The sequence below is a fragment of the Sturnira hondurensis genome, unplaced genomic scaffold, assembly GCF_014824575.4.
Source record: "Sturnira hondurensis isolate 20B ecotype Veracruz unplaced genomic scaffold, ASM1482457v3 Scaffold0001120, whole genome shotgun sequence".
Lineage (NCBI taxonomy): Eukaryota > Metazoa > Chordata > Mammalia > Chiroptera > Phyllostomidae > Sturnira > Sturnira hondurensis.
The window spans coordinates 4,691,188-4,708,458 of record NW_028073751.1 but is presented as its reverse complement, the minus strand read 5'-3'; the positions used below and the strand labels follow the sequence as shown (position 1 = coordinate 4,708,458).

At 49.5% G+C, this 17,271-nt stretch overlaps 1 long non-coding RNA gene across 1 annotated transcript; it reads right to left on the bottom strand.

Moving 5' to 3' along the window:
* Nucleotides 1-12,550: 12,550 nt before the first annotated feature.
* LOC118998813 (uncharacterized) lies at nt 12,551-15,919 on the bottom strand. The gene is made up of 3 exons (XR_005068953.1): nt 15,854-15,919; nt 14,594-14,674; nt 12,551-12,709 (listed from the first exon to the last, which is right to left on the bottom strand). It is a non-coding gene; the product is annotated as an uncharacterized LOC118998813 (long non-coding RNA).
* Nucleotides 15,920-17,271: the final 1,352 nt, after the last annotated feature.

The window sequence follows — 17,271 nt, the reverse complement described above, 5'->3', positions numbered from 1 at the left end:
TCTCAACCCAGTCATGGGCCTCAGACCCTCTCCCTTGCTAGATGCTGTGCCAGACACTCACCCTGTGTTAGCTCACCTAATGTCGAGTGTTATCAGGGCCAGGGCCAGGGCGAGCCCAGTGCCTTTACCTTAACTGAAAACAGGACCAGTGTGGCTGGGTGAGAAAGCTTTGGGACGTTCACACACCGGAATACTATGTGGCCGTAACAAAAGAAGGAAAGCTTACCTTTGGCAACAGCATGGGGGGACCTGGAGATCATTATGCTCTGTGAAATAAAGCAGTCAGAGAAAGGGAAGCACCATATGATTTCACTCATATGTGGAATCCAATGAACAAAATAAACTAACAAACAAAATAGAAACAGACTCATTGAGAGCAGGCTAACAGCTGTCAGAGGGGAGGGGCATTTGGGGGCAGGCGGAAAAGGTGAAGGGATTAAGAAAAAAAAGAAGCACCCTCCAAGGCACACAGACAACCGCACGGTGATTGCAGAGGGAAAGGAGCATGGGAGGAGGCGAAGAGGGCGGAAGGGGGTGAATGGCAATGGAAGGAGTCCTGACTCGGGGTGGTGAGGACACAATACAGTGCACAGATGGTGTGTTGTGCAATCGCACACCTGAAACCTATGTCATTTAATTAACCAACGTTACCCCAATAAACTGGATAAAAAAGTTAAAAAGTTCTGATCCAACATTTTCATTACGCAGCTAAATGCAGCTCGATAGGCACATTGTTTAAGGTGGTTTGCAAGACATTTTGTAAAAAATACAATAAAAATAAAAGCAGGATCAATATTACTGCTTTTCTCTTTTGCCTTAGGCTCTGATGTGGCTCCGTGGGCCCTTCTTCACTTAAATTCTTTATATCTGTTCATCGTGGATTTTTTTACATTGACTTTGCCTCTAAAAATACTGCTTTCAATTATTATTTATCTGATCATCGAGTTTTGGGGGGTACCCCTTATATTCGGTACTCAAGGTGATGCTTCGCCCACCTCACCTTGGTCCTGACCCTGGATTATGCCCACTTTGCAGAGGAGGAAACTGATGTGCAGGCCATGGGTTCTATTATTCGTCCCGATTACAGAGCTAGGAGGCGCTAGAGGACCTCAGAGCCCGGCTGGTCCAAAGCCCACTGTCTGAAGCTACTGTGGTCCGTTCTCAGGGGCAGGTCTCGTGGTCAGGGGATTTTTACCTCAGCTCTGATTCTCTCTTCCCTCGTTCTGCATTTTTATGCATTAGACCCACCCTCTTTGCTCCAATCGGGTCTTTTGTCACCCCCAAGACTCTGCCACACACCCCATCTGTCCTTCCAAACCATGCCCCACCCAACCGCCTCCCTGGAATTCTTCCTGACTTCCTGCGTCTCCCAGACCGGATGTGGCTTCTCTGTCCTCTGCATGAAAGGCCCTCTGTGTGTATCTTCTCCACTGCACGTACTCGGCCCTCCCTGGCAGCGGGTCAGGCCTGGACTCGCCCTACTCATCTTCCCAGACCACGCTTCCTATCTGCCCTCAGCTTCCTGAGGGAGAGCTGCAGGAGGAAGCAGGTTTTGTCCTACTCATGTTTCAATGCCCTCAGTGCCCAGCCTAGTGCTTTCTTCACACTAAACACTTAGGAGGCATATTTTTAAACCCACGTTACTGATGGTTAGGAGTGCAGACTCTGCACCCCGGCTGCCCGCACTCAGTCTGAGCTCTGCCGCCCATTAGCTGTGTGACTGGGTGAATCACACGACCGGCCATTCCCTCAGCTGCAAAAGGGAGCGGCAACGCTCACAGCTCACTGAAGGTTCTAGCAGACTCCTGGATTCCCAAGACAGTGCCAATGTTTGCTGTAATTATTCAGTATGTAGTATAGGCAGTGATTGTTAGTAGGGAAAGGAATGTGCCGGCCATTCACAGGGTGGACTAGAAAAGCGGAAGACAGGTCGGAGATTAGCCAAGTAGACACACAGCTGGAGTGTGGTACAGAGGACAGAAAACGGAGGGGAAGATTCAAGGTGCCCAGTACGGGGTAAATGGAGTCAAAGAAGGCAGGAGGGTCAGGGTGAAAGCGCTGTTTGGGGCGTATGTGTTGGGGGACCAGTGGCTCCTAGAACCTGTCGATGCCATTTCTGCGTTATGGGAACCACAGTCAACCTGTTCAGACGAAGTGATGGTGACACTTAAAACACGCCAGGGAGAAGCTGGATGTGAAGAGATGGCCAAACAGAGGGAAAGACTCCAGAGCACCTCCTCAGGGCCAGGCAGTCGGGGAGCCTTCTCGTCCTTTCAGTCCAAAGAGCCAGTGGGAATGCAGGCGCAGCCTCCCCTTCCGGCCCCAAGGTGCTAGTTTCTTCCTGGGGGGAGGGGGCCCTGGGCACACCAACCCCCCCGGACAGCTATGGAGCTACCCTTTCTCCGGCAGGCAGGGGCATTTGGTCAAGTGGCGGGAAGGAAGGTCCATTAGAAGGCCATAAAGGGGGCAAGCCTCCTGACCCAAGGGCCTCTGGTCATGTGGAAGAGGCTAGGCTCAGGGCAAACAAAGGGACCTTCCTTGGCAGGAAGTCGACAAGAGGCTTGATTGCCTCCTTTTCTTCCCACCTCTCACCTGTCTGATGGCCCCTCTGCCTCGCTGAGCTGTAAGCTCCTTCCTCTCCACAAAACAAGAGGGTTTCAACCAGGAGGGATGAAAAGAAACCTCCCTCCTACAGAAGTCTCTGGAAATAAAAGGAGTTACCTCCCTGGGGGGATGTGGTGACTTGACGGGGGGCCAAAAGGCCACCTCCATTTGGTGCCCTAAATTCCCACCCGCAACTGCCACCTGGGTCCCAAGCCCAGGGAGGTGTCATTATCACCTATTAACATCTTAAGTAAGTTTTAATGTTCTGGGAGGGGCCGTGGAGGCCCAAGGAAGGGGCTCCAGACCAAACCTCCGGTGAGAAATCTCCCAGCGAGAACGGAAGAGGTCTCAGACTGAAGGGGACTCAGAGGGCTGAAGAGACAAACGTGGCCTGTTTCACAGATCCCCAAGCACATCCTGTCTCCACGAGACTTCCTCAGGCCCCTTTGTGCCTTCGCTTCTCTGCCAAGACCAGTCCAGCTACACTCCTTAAATGCCATAAACCACCACCTCATTTTCTTGGTACCGTGGTCCCAGACTGAGGAAAACGAAACAAAATGCAGAGATCTCTCTTCAGCAGCGCAGAGCCTGGGAATGAATGCGACGGTGAGGTCCAGCACTTTGTAGCTGGAACGTCCAGCCAGGACACCAGAACTGCTGACATCTTTACTCCCCCACATCGGTTGTGAGCTTCCCATGGGGCCTCAGGCTGCCTCTCTCCAGAGAAAAGGCTCAAGCCCAGCGCCCTTAGCAAAGAGCCTGTGGGGAGAATAGGGCTGGTGGCTGTTGCTGTGGTTAGTGCTGCCATCTGTCCCTCAGCAGGTGGCTGCTGAAGGCCTGAGGGGTCCCAGCCAGGGTGGGTAACACTGGCACTCTGGCTGCGCTGCTGACTAGCTGTGTGACCTGGGCAAGTCACTTACTGCTCTGGGCCCCGGTTTCCTCTGACATATAATGGGGTTGATGATAGCAGCTACCTTGTAAGAAACCTGAGAGGATGACATGTTTCCCACTCTGAGGGTAGAGACCAGAGTACCCAGTCCAGCCTAGGAAGACCCGCAGGCCCTGGGCCACCCACTGGCCCTCCTGCGTGGCCCGCCAGCTGCCTGGCTCTCTCTCCGGGCCTCGGCACCCGGCCAGGACACTTTCCAGTATCCTGGAAAGTCTCTCCCCCGGAGTGACCCCTTCCAGTTTTAACTTACATGTCTCGGCCTCAACCCCCACCCCCTATCCGGATCAGGTGTGTTTTAATCTCCCGTCCCTGCTCTTCTTTCCCTTCACTGCACGTGGCCCTCGGCGTCGTCCGACACCGGTTTGGGTGATGGTGTGGTAAGGCCACCTCTCCTCACTGCACTGCAAGCTCTTNGCCCTCCTGCGTGGCCCGCCAGCTGCCTGGCTCTCTCTCCGGGCCTCGGCACCCGGCCAGGACACTTTCCAGTATCCTGGAAAGTCTCTCCCCCGGAGTGACCCCTTCTAGTTTTAACTTACATGTCTCAGCCTCAACCCCCGCCCCCTATCCGGATCAGGTGTGTTTTAATCTCCCGTCCCTGCTCTTCTTTCCCTTCACTGCACGTGGCTCTCGGCGTCGTCCGACACCGGTTTGGGTGATGGTGTGGTAAGGCCACCTCTCCTCACTGCACTGCAAGCTCTTGGAAAACAGACTCTTGTCTGGTTCGCTGCGCAGCCCCAGCATCTAGCACATAGCTGGTGCTCAAATAAATCCTGGATGGCTGGATGAAAAAATAAACAAAATGACATGGTGCCGGTAAAATGCCAGGCACAGTTCCGGACTGTTAACAGCATCAGCCGCTTTGGCTGCTGCTCCGTGGTCGCTGATCCAAGACCCTTCAGGGGAGAGAACGAAGGGGAGCGGCCACTCCCTGCAAGCTGCTGAGAGAGGAGCCAGGAAAACGTGGTTGACTTCAACAGGGAACAGTGAGAGACGGTATCGAATTAAACGTTCCACGGTGGTGTAATTGCTTCCGAAGCTTAGGAGCTAACGAGTGCAGAGAAAAGTGTATCAGAAAAGAAAAACACAGCCGAAGCTGACAGAAAAGTTGCTTTGCAACAGCTGAGGAAGGCAGGTAGAATCCCAGGTGGGAGGGAGATGGGATCGTCCTCCTGCAGCCCCCGCTGACCGCTGACCGCTGACCGTGAGGAGCGGCCATCGCCCCTGTCCTCATGGGGCCCACACTTCACTCCGTGTCTGCACTGGGCCAGGAGCCACACAAAGCCTTCTGTGGGATTATTTTATTTAATCTTTGAAGTGCCCCGAAGAAAGTTTTTTTATCATCACCACTTTCAGGTAAGGAAGTTAAGGCTCGAGACTGTCCCGTCATTTTCCCTACAGGTCACAAGCAGAAGATCTGAGACTTGTACACAGACCGCTTCCAGAGGGCTTCAGGGTACAAAGGCTGGGAGAGCCAGCAGCGGCACTGGCAGCGGATGTGACAATGCACTTGGAGACACGTGATGCTGAGCCTTGCGAGGAACGATGTTCTAAGAGCTGGCTTAGGGGTGGCACACCTGGTCCGTTCTAGTACAGAAGGAGGGAGTAATGCTTCAGAGTTGACAGGCTGAGCCCGTGGGCTGGACTGGCCGTGGTGAACATGGAGAGGAAGGTGGACAGCGGCAGGAGAAACAGACTGCTCTGTAGAAGTGGACTGGCTGTAAGTGCCAGTGTTAAAGGTGTCATTGAAAGAGTACTCCCCAGTTTTAAGCCAAAGCACAATGCAGGTCCATCCCCCATCCTGTCAATAGTACTTAAGGAGTTTCTTCCAACAGTCTGCCCTAGAGCTCAGGAAGCACCTATTTCCTCCCTCTCCCCAGCACTTTCAAACTGTCCTTCCCCGGTGGTGGTGTGCGGGCGCCGGTGTGCGGGCGCCTGCTCGGAACGGCTGATGGAGCACACGTCTCCCCACCTCCGAGTTCGGCAGCAGCGTGTGGGATGCTCGAGATCAGCCGCAGAGGGAGTGTTTACACCTCTGACACTGCGGAAATCGGCAAAAGCTACAAATCAGAGCTTTTGTCTCCGGGGAGGGCGGATTACTACACATGTACCAGCTACAGCTGCCTGGACCCAACTTCAGTTTCCCCCGCTGTACATCACGAATACTTTCCCCCTTTCTGCTCTGACTGAGGAGCAAAGAGGGGAGACGAGTAGAGCCCCCCGTGAGTAAAGCCACCTCTTGGGCTACAGGGAACTGCAACAGCTTCCAGTCCCTAAAGACTGAGGCTGTGCCAGAATCTGGACCAGGAACTCGCGTAGTCATCCCGACAGTGCTGTGAGAAGGTAGGTGTCCCTGTCACACTCCTCTTGCAGATGAGACACAGGCCCAGGTAGGACAGGTGGCATGTCACAGTCACTGACACAGTCAATGACAAAATTGGATCCAGTCCTTGTATGTCTGTCCCCATGTCCCTTACAGGGAGCTGCTTCTCTCCAGCAGACCGTAGCAGCCTTCTCTCCTGGCCAGTTCTGACCAGTCCTTCTTTTCCTAGTAGTACTGGCCTCCACCTTGGCTAGTCAGTTAGGGTCCTCCCCTGCAAACACCAGAAAGCAATTTTGATTGGGCAGAAAAGGGGTTTACTTAAAGGTTACCAGGTAGCTCACAAAATTACCAGGCAGGTAAAACGATTAAGCTTGGAAAACAAGCAACAGTCGAGGGAGGCAGGTGCCTACGAGGTCAGGACGCCAGGGCTGCCGCTGCACCACTGGACACCAGCATCAGCTCTGCTGCCCTTAGAACCTGGGATGAATTTGCTTCTCCTACATCTCTGCATCGCCCATCCAGATTCCAAGCCCCAGCAGGAGCACGTGGGTGGCTGAGCATCAGTCACTTGACTCTACCCTAACCTCCAGTTGGTGGCGGGGGGCATCTGGAAGGGGAGACAGCTCCTTTCATCAGGATTCTTACAGTGGGGCATCGCCAAGCACAGGAGGGCATGCAGATGCTGGCGAGCCTCAGAAAGTTCTACCACTTTCACACACTGGTTTTCCCTGACTTCTTGGCTACTTATGTGCAGTCCTCTCCTTTGTGCTTCTTAGAGACATAGGGAGTATCACCCATCACTTATCCTGTCCCTTATATTTCTTCTCCACCACAAGTTAGGACACATCCAGTTACAAAGGATGAGAAAACCCAGCTTAAACAATACAGAAAATTTATGGGCTGCTGTAGCTGAAAACATTCATAAAGTATTTGCCTTCAGGTGAGGTTTGACCTAGTACTTCAAGTGATATCATAAAGGACTCCATTTCTTGTTGTCTCTCTGCCCAGCCCCCCACACTGTCAGCTTCGACCTCCCAGGGCAGCCACATGGTCTCCACAGTGTTACTGATAAGACTTTGCGTCTCCCATTCTAGGAGGGTCAGGGCTTTTCTAGTGGCTCCTACCCTGGTGGACATTCCATCTCTGCTTTGGCTTGAATTGGGGACACATGCTCCTCTCCAAGCAACAACCGTGATCACAATGTGGGATGCACTGACTGAGTCAGGACTCGGGATCCAGCCCTGGGAGGTAAGGCTGGGGGCCAACTCCAACCACACCCAAGCACGGGCAGGCACGGCGAGCCCGGAGAACTGTCACGGGGGCTGTAAGTGAGAGGGTGCTGCAGGCACAACCAGAAAACGCCCACCATCTTGGCACTGAGTTCTACACTCTCCCCATGTTAGCTCTGGGACTCGATTTACCTGTATGTGAACAGCTCGGAAAAGTGTAAGCTCTGGGCGACCACTCATAATATCCCTATTAGTCTTGGCACCCCAACGTCTAGCACAGCACTTAATATATAGGCACGTAGTGTGTCTCATGAAAAGAAAGTGTTCAGCAAGTAACAACAAAACTTTGTGAATGGAAGCATTCTACAAGAGACTCATAAATCACTTCCGGCCAAGATGGATGCGTAGGTGGAAACACTGTGCCCCCTCCCACAACTAAATTTAAAGACAGCTAAGTTTGAGAAACAAAAACACAGCCAAAACAGTGAAAATTGAACTGTACGGAAGTCCGACAACAACAAACCAGTTAGCCAGACCGGCAAGAGGGGCGGAGTCAGCAGCAGAGTGGGGTCAGCAGTGGAGCGGGTCGGGCTGGAAAGACTGTTGGGTCCAACCGACCCAGGAGCGGAGGCAGAGGCAGTTGGTGGATCCCAGGCATGGGGTGGCGACGGGCAGACCCAGTGAGGGCACAGGGCAGCTGGCTGACTATGGTCACACATTCACGCGCAGATAAACCAAGCGAAGGAGCAAACAGTGAGACAGACCCTGTAGGCTAGGGCCCCAGTGGCGGGAATTAGAGCCTGAAAGCACCAACTGGAAAGACTTTCTCGGGGTTGAGGGGCCGGGAGAGGCTCGTTGGAGAGACCCACAGGGTCATGGAGAGTACACGGGCCCACACACCCAGGAACCAGCACCAGAGGGACCCAATTTGCTTGTGGGAAGCCACAGAAGGGACAGAAATCTGAGAGAGAGTGGAGCGGAGCAAAGAGCCATTTTTTTCCTCTCTCTGACCCCGCCCCCACACACAGCATCACAACCCAGGGACTGAGTTGCCCTGCTCTGGTTACACCTAGGGCTCCGCTCCTGATATGTAACAGGCAGGAACAGACCAAACATTATGGCTCAAGAACAGCTCAAAGCCCCAGAGCCTATAATTCTAAGTGACCAAGAAATAGCCAGCCTTTCAGATGCACAGTTCAAAACACGAGTGATCAGGATGCTCACAGAATTGGTTGATTTTAGCCACAAATTAGAGGAACATATGAAGGCTAAGCTGATTGAAATGAAAGGAAATGCACAGGAAACCAATAGTGACAGAAAGGAAACTGGGACTCAAATCAAGGGAGTGGACCAGAAGGAAGAAAGGAACAACCAAACAGAAAAGAAGGAAGAAACAAGAATTCAAAAACATGAGGAGAGGCTTAGGAATCTCCAGGACATCTGTAAACATCCCAACATCTGAATTATAGGGGTACCAGAAGGGGAAGAGGAACAGCCATGAGTGGAAAACTTATTTGAACAAATAATAAAGGAGAACTTCTCCAATCTGGCTAAGGAAATAAACTTCCAGGAAATCCAGGAAGCTCAGAGAGTCCCAAAGAAGTTGGACCCAAGAAGGAACACACCAAGGCACATCATAATTACATTAGCCAAGATGAAAATGAAGGAGAGAATCCTAGAAGCAGCAAGAGATCAGGGGACAGTCACCTACAAAGGAGTGCCCATCAGACTGTCAGCTGATTTCTCAAAAGAGACTTTACAGGCAAGAAGGGGCTGGAAAGAAGTATTCCAAGTCAGGAAAGGCAAGGACCTACATCCAAGATTGCTCTATCCAGCAAAGTTTTCATTTAGAATGGAAGGGCAGATAAAGTGCTTCTCAGATAGGTCATATTCAAGGAGTTCATCATCACCAAGCCCTTACTATATGAAATGTTAAAGGGACTTATCTAAGAAAAAGAAGATAAAAAAATAGGAACAGTAAAGGACAGCAAACTCACAGTTATTAACAACCACACCTAAAACAAAAGCAAACTCAGAGGACAGCTAGATCAGGAGTGGAACCATAGAAATGAAGATCACATGGAGGGTTAGCAACAGGGGAGTGGGAGGAGGAGAAGGGGGGAAAAGGTACAGAGAATAAGTAGCATGGACAGTAGGTAGAAAATAGATAGGGGGGAGGGCAAGAATAGTAGGGGAAATATAGAATCTAAAGAACTTGTGACACATGGACATGAACGAAAGGGGGGGATGGTGGGGGAGGGTTGTGCAGGGTGGAGGTGCGTGAAGGGGGGGAATGGGAACACTGTAATGGCATAATCAATAAAATATTTTTTTTAAAAAAGAGAGACTCATAAACCACTCCGGGCTGCGGGTATCTGAGGGGGGGCGGTTAGATCTGCCCCATCCACGGGTCCTGTTGCCGCTGCCGGATGCAGCTCTTCCCCAAGGTTTACGGTGGGGGGGGGGGCAGTGCAGACTGCTGGTGGCCAATTGGGTTATTGGAGGTGTCATCTGCCACCCAGGAATCTCCATGGGCTGCTCTTCTGAGCTAAAGGTGAGGGTGTGAGTCACCAAGGTGGGGTGGGGGCTGGGGCTATCAGCGCTGGCTTTGCTGAACAATGCCCCTCTGTGAAGATCCCTATTCACGGAGCGTGACTCATTCTGTCTTTTCAGAACAGGTTTCCGGTCTCCTTTGGGTCTATGGGGCTTCAAGGCACAGGCTCTGAAGCAAAATATTGTCATGATAACAAAAGAGAGAAAGAACGGGAGAGAAAACTTATGAACATGAATAGCTTCTCTTCTTTCCTCTGGCTCAAATGTATTAAAAATATAGGTCTCCAAACAATGTCAAAGTCACCCGAACCGGGTCCTCCTCCAGGATGGTGAGGATATTATCCCAACTACATCATCACCCCTAAAGCATTTTGCCTTGAGATGGATTTGTTCAGAGAGCGAGCCACACAAAGCCCTCAGGGACATCTGGGCTGTGTTTCCAGTTCACTGTGTTCCGATCCTTCTCCTTAATAGACTTTTTTAGAGCAGTTTCAGGCTTATAGAAAAATTGACCAGAAAGTACAGAGAATTTCTGTATGCCCTATCCCCTCTCTCCGACATTATTCCCCAATTATTAGCATGCATTATTAGTATTGTACATTTGTTACAACTGATGACCCAATATTGATACATTATTACTAAATGAAGTCCACAGCTTATATTACGGTTCACTCTTCATGTTGTACATTCTATGGGTTTTGAAAAATGTAAAACGTCACACATCCACTACTACAGTATTACACAGAATAATTTCACTGCTCTAAAGTCCCCTGTGCTCCCACCCTAACCCCACTCAGCCCCTCCTAAAGTCCCAGCAACCACTGGCTGGTCTCCTGCTGTTTTGTACTTTCACCTTGTCCACAATGTCATAGAACTGGATCCACAGAGTACGTAGTCTTTCAGACTGGCTGCTTTCACTGAGTGATGTGCATGTAGATTTCCTCCACATCTTTTCATGGCTGGAGAGCTCATTTCTTTTTCTCAGTGAAGAGTATTCCACTGGCTGGTTGTGCCACAGTTTGTTTGTCTGTTCACCTACTCAAGGACATCTCGATTGTTTCCAAGTTTTGGCAGTCGTGGGTAAAGATACCACAAATGTTCACTTGTACAAGTTTTTGGGCAGACATAAGTTTTCAACTTATTTGGATAAATATCAAGGAGCACAATTACTGGATCATATGATAAGAGTATATTCAGCTTTGTAAGAAACTATCAAGCTATGTTCCAAAGTGGCTGCCTCATTTTGCATTCCCACCAGCAATCAATGAGAGCTCCCATTGCTCCACATCCTTGCCAAAATTGGGTGTTGTCTGGGCTCTCAGAGACTGTCTTCTAGAACGGTTTTATCTTGCAATCAAACCACTCTATGACCCCTTCCTATTTTTAATTTTTATTTTAAAAAAATAAACACCAAGATGAGGGGTTTTACGTCTCTAAATTTAGGGGAAATTTGTTATGTGGCATTAGGTGGCTGATACAAGAGCCACGTGTCCACCCTAAGCCTGAAGCCAGGGCTAAATGGGGGGAATGGGAACACTGTAATGTGTTTGCCTTGTCAGGCAAGTGACTGCAGCTCCTCCAGCCGCAGTCAAAGCTTCAGATGCCTTCAGTCCTAGCTGACACATGAATGCAGTTGCATAGGAGACCCACATACATACTGCCAGCCAAGACCTCCCTGAACTCCCGCCTACAGAAACCATTTATTTCCTAGACTTCATTATGATATGCAATGGAAGTTCAGGACTCTCGGGTTCTTCTCACTAAGTAGAACTGGAGAGAAGAAAAGGAACAACCCTGTGTTCTGGTCTTGGTTTGTTGCTTGTCGGGTACACGTAAGTAGACGAGGCCCATTACTTCCTGGTACCCCAGCTTCCTAAACAGTAACGCAGGACAGCACCTCCAGCCACGCCCACCTGTCGGGGGTGACAGGAGAATAACTGAGACTGTGAAGTGGCACTTGTTAAACAAATTTCAAATGCTATGTGAAAACGTCAGGGCACTGTGGGTCTGACTTTGGACGCCCACACAGGATTCCTTTCCCAGCAGAGACCCTGCCCAGGCCGCACACGGGCTCCCTTAGGCCGGGACTGCGTCCTCTGGGCACCCTTCCAGCGGCATGGTGAGAGCGCAGCTGAAAACTTAAAATTCGCAACATGATCCACAGTGTGTAGGATGTACTTGAACGTAACTTCCTCAAGAAAACAAAATTTCTATGTAATTCTTACCCAGCCACCCAGTTGGGGTCTCCCTGAGACCAGTAAAAAGTGAAATAATCACCGGAGTGCTAACAGTTCTTTGGGCACGTACGTACTCGGTACTGTGAGCTAGGTACTTTGTATTAGCCTGATTCTTTCCCAACCCCATGGGTAAAACTGTTATTCCTTTTTAAAAATTCATTTCATTGTATTTGCAATTACCACTTACATTCAATATTATTTTGTATTCGTTTCCAGTATACAGCATAGTGGTTTGACATGTACTTTACAAAGTGTCCCCCTGATATTTCTAGTACTAACCTGGCACCATACATAGTTATTTCAATATTATTGACTGTATTTTCTATGCTGTACTTTAATTCCCCACGATTATTTTTTTATTGTTGTTCAAGTACAGTTTTCTGCCTTTCCCCCCACCCTCCCCGCCAACCCCAGCCTTCCCCAGCTCCCTCCCCTGTTTCCACCCCTCCTTGTTATTGTCCATGTGCCCTTTATAACAGTTTGTGCAAACCCTTCATCCTTTTCCCCCATCATCCCCTCCCCTCTCCCCTCAGGTCACTGTCAGCCTGTTCTCAATTTCAGTGTCTTTGGTCATATTTTGCTTGCTTGTTCCCCATGACTATTTTGTATCTACCTATCTGTACTTCATCATCCCTTTACCTTTTTATTATTCCTTTTTAGCTGATGAGAAAGAGACAGAGAGAGATTGATTTTTGACTTCTAGGTAAAGACGGAGGATTGAATCTACATAAATGTGTTTCTTCCCATCAAAAACTTCATTATAAGAGTAAACTGATTTTTTTTTTAAATCTTCACCTCCAAGGACATTTTTTCATTGCTTTTTGAGAGAAAGAGAGAGAAAAACATCGATGAGAAAGAGAGACATCAGTTGGTTGCCTCCCGTATGCACCCAGACCAGGAATCAAATCCACAACCTCAGTGTGTTACAGAACAGAGGTCGGGGGTGGGGGAGTGGCCCACCTAGGGACACCCAAAACTGCTACAGAACAACAGGTGCCCCTCCCATGGACAGTATACTAATACCTACTGGGCTCGTCTGTCTGCCACCAAAGGAAAGACATCTCTCAATGCCAGAGATTTGTGAAAAGGAAAGGAAAGATTTATTTAAAGCTATACAGACTTAAAATAGTGACCCAATGTCCCCATTAATATATCAAAGTCCTTTAGGCTATACACCTACACACACACACACACACACAGTGCTCCCTTCTCCCTCTGTCCTAACTCCGGTACCGTAAATCAGGAAATGAGCACAGGTCCGTTTTTCCAGGTCACTGGTACTATTAGCTGTGTCGCTATCCAAGCAGGATCTCCAGTTAATCCAAAGTCATGCGGCACCTTCTCATGGTCCACTGGCAAGAGTTCTTTATACTCATTTTTCCAGTCAAAGTCTCTCCTGCTTTCTATGCCTTGCGACCAAAGGGAGCATCCCAAAGCCGTGTGGGCCTCTTCTACCAAAGCTACAGGGGTCCGCACTCCACCAAAAGCATGTCTTTCTTCTTTGCCTGGCTGCAGGGGTCCCCATTCGGCCAGAATTGCGTGGCTTTCTCTCCCACCTGGGCAAGAGGGGGTCCTAACTCTGCCCAGAACCACATGGCTCTCTTCTTCCAACGCTGCCACATCTGCATTTAAATCCCCGAGCCAGTCCTCCTTTGCAGCCCCATTTCCAACTCCTCCTACAATCAGTTATCCCTGCAGGGATCTCTGTACTATTACAAGTTTACTGGGCTGCCATTGTGAGTCTGGGCAGGTGTGGCCCCATGGCGTGGAGCCAATCAAGTCCAAACTCTCACACAGGAGCTGTAACTCGGGGTGGAGGGGGGACCAGCCCCAAGTTACATCTTGGGTGGAAGTTGCTCCCATCCCCCTGGCTCAGAGCATGGCCACAGCCATTTAACATATCTATGAAACCAGGTAAGGTTATAGATATGTTAAATAACCATTCCAGAGGTAGGCTTAGAAACTGTTGCTATGCAAAACAACTCTCAATGGCCCTGCTCCATTTGTCCCTTCCCCCAACTGACACCTGGAGAGGGGTGGGTGAGGACACCTTAATATTTCCTGGACACACTGAGCTCTGGACCCCATCCAAATCCTTTTCTGGGTCCCCCCTCTTGGCTGTGCCCTGTTACAGGTATATGCCCCAATCAGGAATCAAACCCGCAACATTTTGGTTACAGGACAACATTCCAACCAACTGAGCCACAGCAGCCAGGGCATAAAATGACTTTTTAAGAAGCCAAACAATGGCACAAAGCATGGGCTCATAAACATTTGTTAAATACATAAATAAAACAATGAATGAAACAAAATGAATAAATCTACAAGGTGAATAAAGCAGGCCTTGAACTCACACCAAGAAAAATTTGGAAGATGAACCACTCTCAGGACTTTGCAGACCTGAGAGAGCTGAGTCCTAAATCCTAAGTCGGCCGTGAAGCTGGCCTTGGAGCAGATTCCAGCTCAGACGTCCTCCAAGGGCTTGGGATGGGGAGTGCTAGCTGCTTCCCAAAGGGGGGGTAGGGTGCCGCTAAAAACAGGGGCCTGGTTAAAAGTTGGTTCAAGAACCGGTGGATACCTGCTCCAGTCAGCCACATAATTCCCTCTTTGTCACCCCAGAGAGGGTGAGGGCACCGCAGCAAAACAGGAATCAAGTAACGCCAGCATACTGAGTGCTGAGATCCCCAGCCCTGTCTCCTACCTCGGTTCCCAGAACGCTGGCAGCCAGCCACACTCCTTTGGCAGGGGATTTGAAACCCCTTCTCTGGGATATTTGACTAACCTACGAGGAAAGATACAGAATACTAAAATCAGGAGTTTCTCAGTGAAGGAGCCAGCCAGATCAACACAGTAAAAGTCACAGTCAACAAGCCCCATACACCCAGAGCTTCCCATAGGTGCCTCATTTTAAAATATGAACAAACAAGGGTCATTCAGACACTTGAGAAAAGCCAATGAAAATTAGAGACCAAAACAAAGACAACAAAGTATTTTGAAGGAAGCAGAAATAGTTTACGAAGAAGAGATTTCTTTGAAAACTCTACTATTTCCAGAGATTTTTGCACCCATGGGGGGGGGGGGGAAACAATATACTATAAAAAAGGAATACTTGGAGAATAAAAAGAACTCCTAGAAATTACAAATAGATAGCATAAGGTAAAAACTCAGTAGAATTATTGAAAGATAAAACTGAGTAACTCTCCTAGAAAGTAGAATGAAGAACAAAGAGGCAGAATACAAGAGAGAAATGATAAAGTGGAGGACCAGTCCAGGAGGTCTGTCGTCAGGGAACAGGGTTTCCAGAAGGGAAGAATGGAGAAAGGGAAGGAGAGTAAATCGTTAAGGAAATGAACCTCTCAAGCAGCACAGCGTCCTAAGGCACTGGTCACGGGGCGGGTTGGGCACGCATCTCCGTGGAGCTGGCAGAGTGGTCCCTGCACACCACTGCCTGTGCAACGAGAGCAGAGCCTGAAGTCTCTACGGACAGGCAGCTGGGAAGCACAGCTGGGTGTGGATTAGAGCAAAGACAAGGTGGAAGCTGAGAGGGCAAACTAGGACCCCAGTCTTTCTCCCTCTACATCCAACCTAAATGCCAGTGATGACCTAAGGGAGAATCTAGCCCCCTTCACCCCCACAGCACCACCCCCCATGCACCAGCCAAGGAAGTTGGAGAGAGAAGGAACAAACATGGTGGGAACTAACAGAGCTGCAAGGTCAGGTGCACTGCAAACCAACCAGGTGAGCTAGCAAATGCCTCAGTACCTGGCGCAGGATACCAACCTTTAGTGCATACAAATATGGCTGCTGCTTCTTTCCCACCTTCCTCATCTTGTACAAAATGTCCTTTGCGGCCAACAATAGCCTGTTACCCCAGAGAAGGGAATTCTGGGAGATGCAGTTCCAGCTTAGCTAAGACGACACAGTACAAAGTAACCATAGGAAATCATTCCGTAACACTTACCAGAATGGAAAAACATTTCTAAGTAAGAGAGTCCACAGAGTATCCTGGATCACAGATGAAACCAGGCTCCCATCATGGCACACTGTTGTGAAATTTCAGAAAACTAAGGACAAAGAAAACAAGTTTCCTGAGAGAAAAACCAGGTTTCAATCATAATGACATCCAGTCACACAACAGCAACCCTGAAAGTCAGGACAAAACAAAGCCATGTCTCCAGGATTCTGAGCGAACCAGGTTCCAACCTGGAGTTCCTCACCCAGATGCTCACTTACAGGCAAGGGTAGAATTGGGCATTTTCGGACATGCGAGGTCAGGAAGGCTGTCGCACGACACAGAGAGGACATTCTAGCAAGGGTGGGTCCAACGGCCCAGGGAAGAGACAGGAGTTCCGGATGACAGCACAGGGACCCCCCAAGACAACAGCTGTGCCTGAGACCCAAAGAAAAACCAAGCCAGGCCCTATGGCCAGAGAATCCTCTGGGATTTCTCCGAGGCGAAGTGGACAGAATGTCTCGAGTATTTTCCTACACTGAGAAGATTCACATTAGAGATTCTTTGGGTTGAATTTATAATAATCCTATTGAATACTTCGCAAATGAACAAATCAGGATAAGAACTACCTCCAGGGAAAACAACGATTATAGAAGAAAGGAAATACTCACGGCGTACTATGCGGCTCAGCCGTGAGCAGCATTCCACAGTCTAACAACATGGATGCTCAGCGTTGATTTCCCAGAGTTAGATGGAACGGGGCTGGGAGACGGGGCTGGGAGACGGGGCTGGGAGACGGGGCTGGGAGACGGGGCTGGGAGACAGGGCTGGGAGACGGGGCTGGGAGACGGGGCTGGGAGACAGGGCGAGGGGAGGAGGTGGGTACGTGGTGGGAGGAGAGGAAGGTGTCGAAGGAGCAATCCTCGTGTTTTAAACTACAGTTCTAACATAACAGTCTGACCGTCTGGTTTGACTCCATGTGAAAGTACAGCGGATAGAAAAATACATGCAGTTTGTATTATGACACATATGGTCCTGCTTCACAGTCAGAGCCAAAGATAATGCTAATTATGTTCGTTAGATATACAGAAGCAATTACCAAAAGAAATAACTGAAGGACTTCAACACCCTTGCCTTCGAGGGGGAGAAAATAGCGCTGGGGAAACCTGCCATTTAAATGTAAGTTTTGTAAAAACACTTGACGCTAAACCGTGGTTATGTGAGACTTGGACAAAAAAAACTAATCAGTCCAGCCAAGATGGAGGCCTAGGTAGAAATACTACCTCCTCGCACAACCAAATTTAAGGACAACAAAGATTTAGAAACAAAAACAGAAACAGAACAGACAGAAAATTGAACTGTACTGAAGTCTGACAACAACGAACTGTTCACCCAGACCAGTGAGAGGGGCGGAGTCTGTGGCTGGC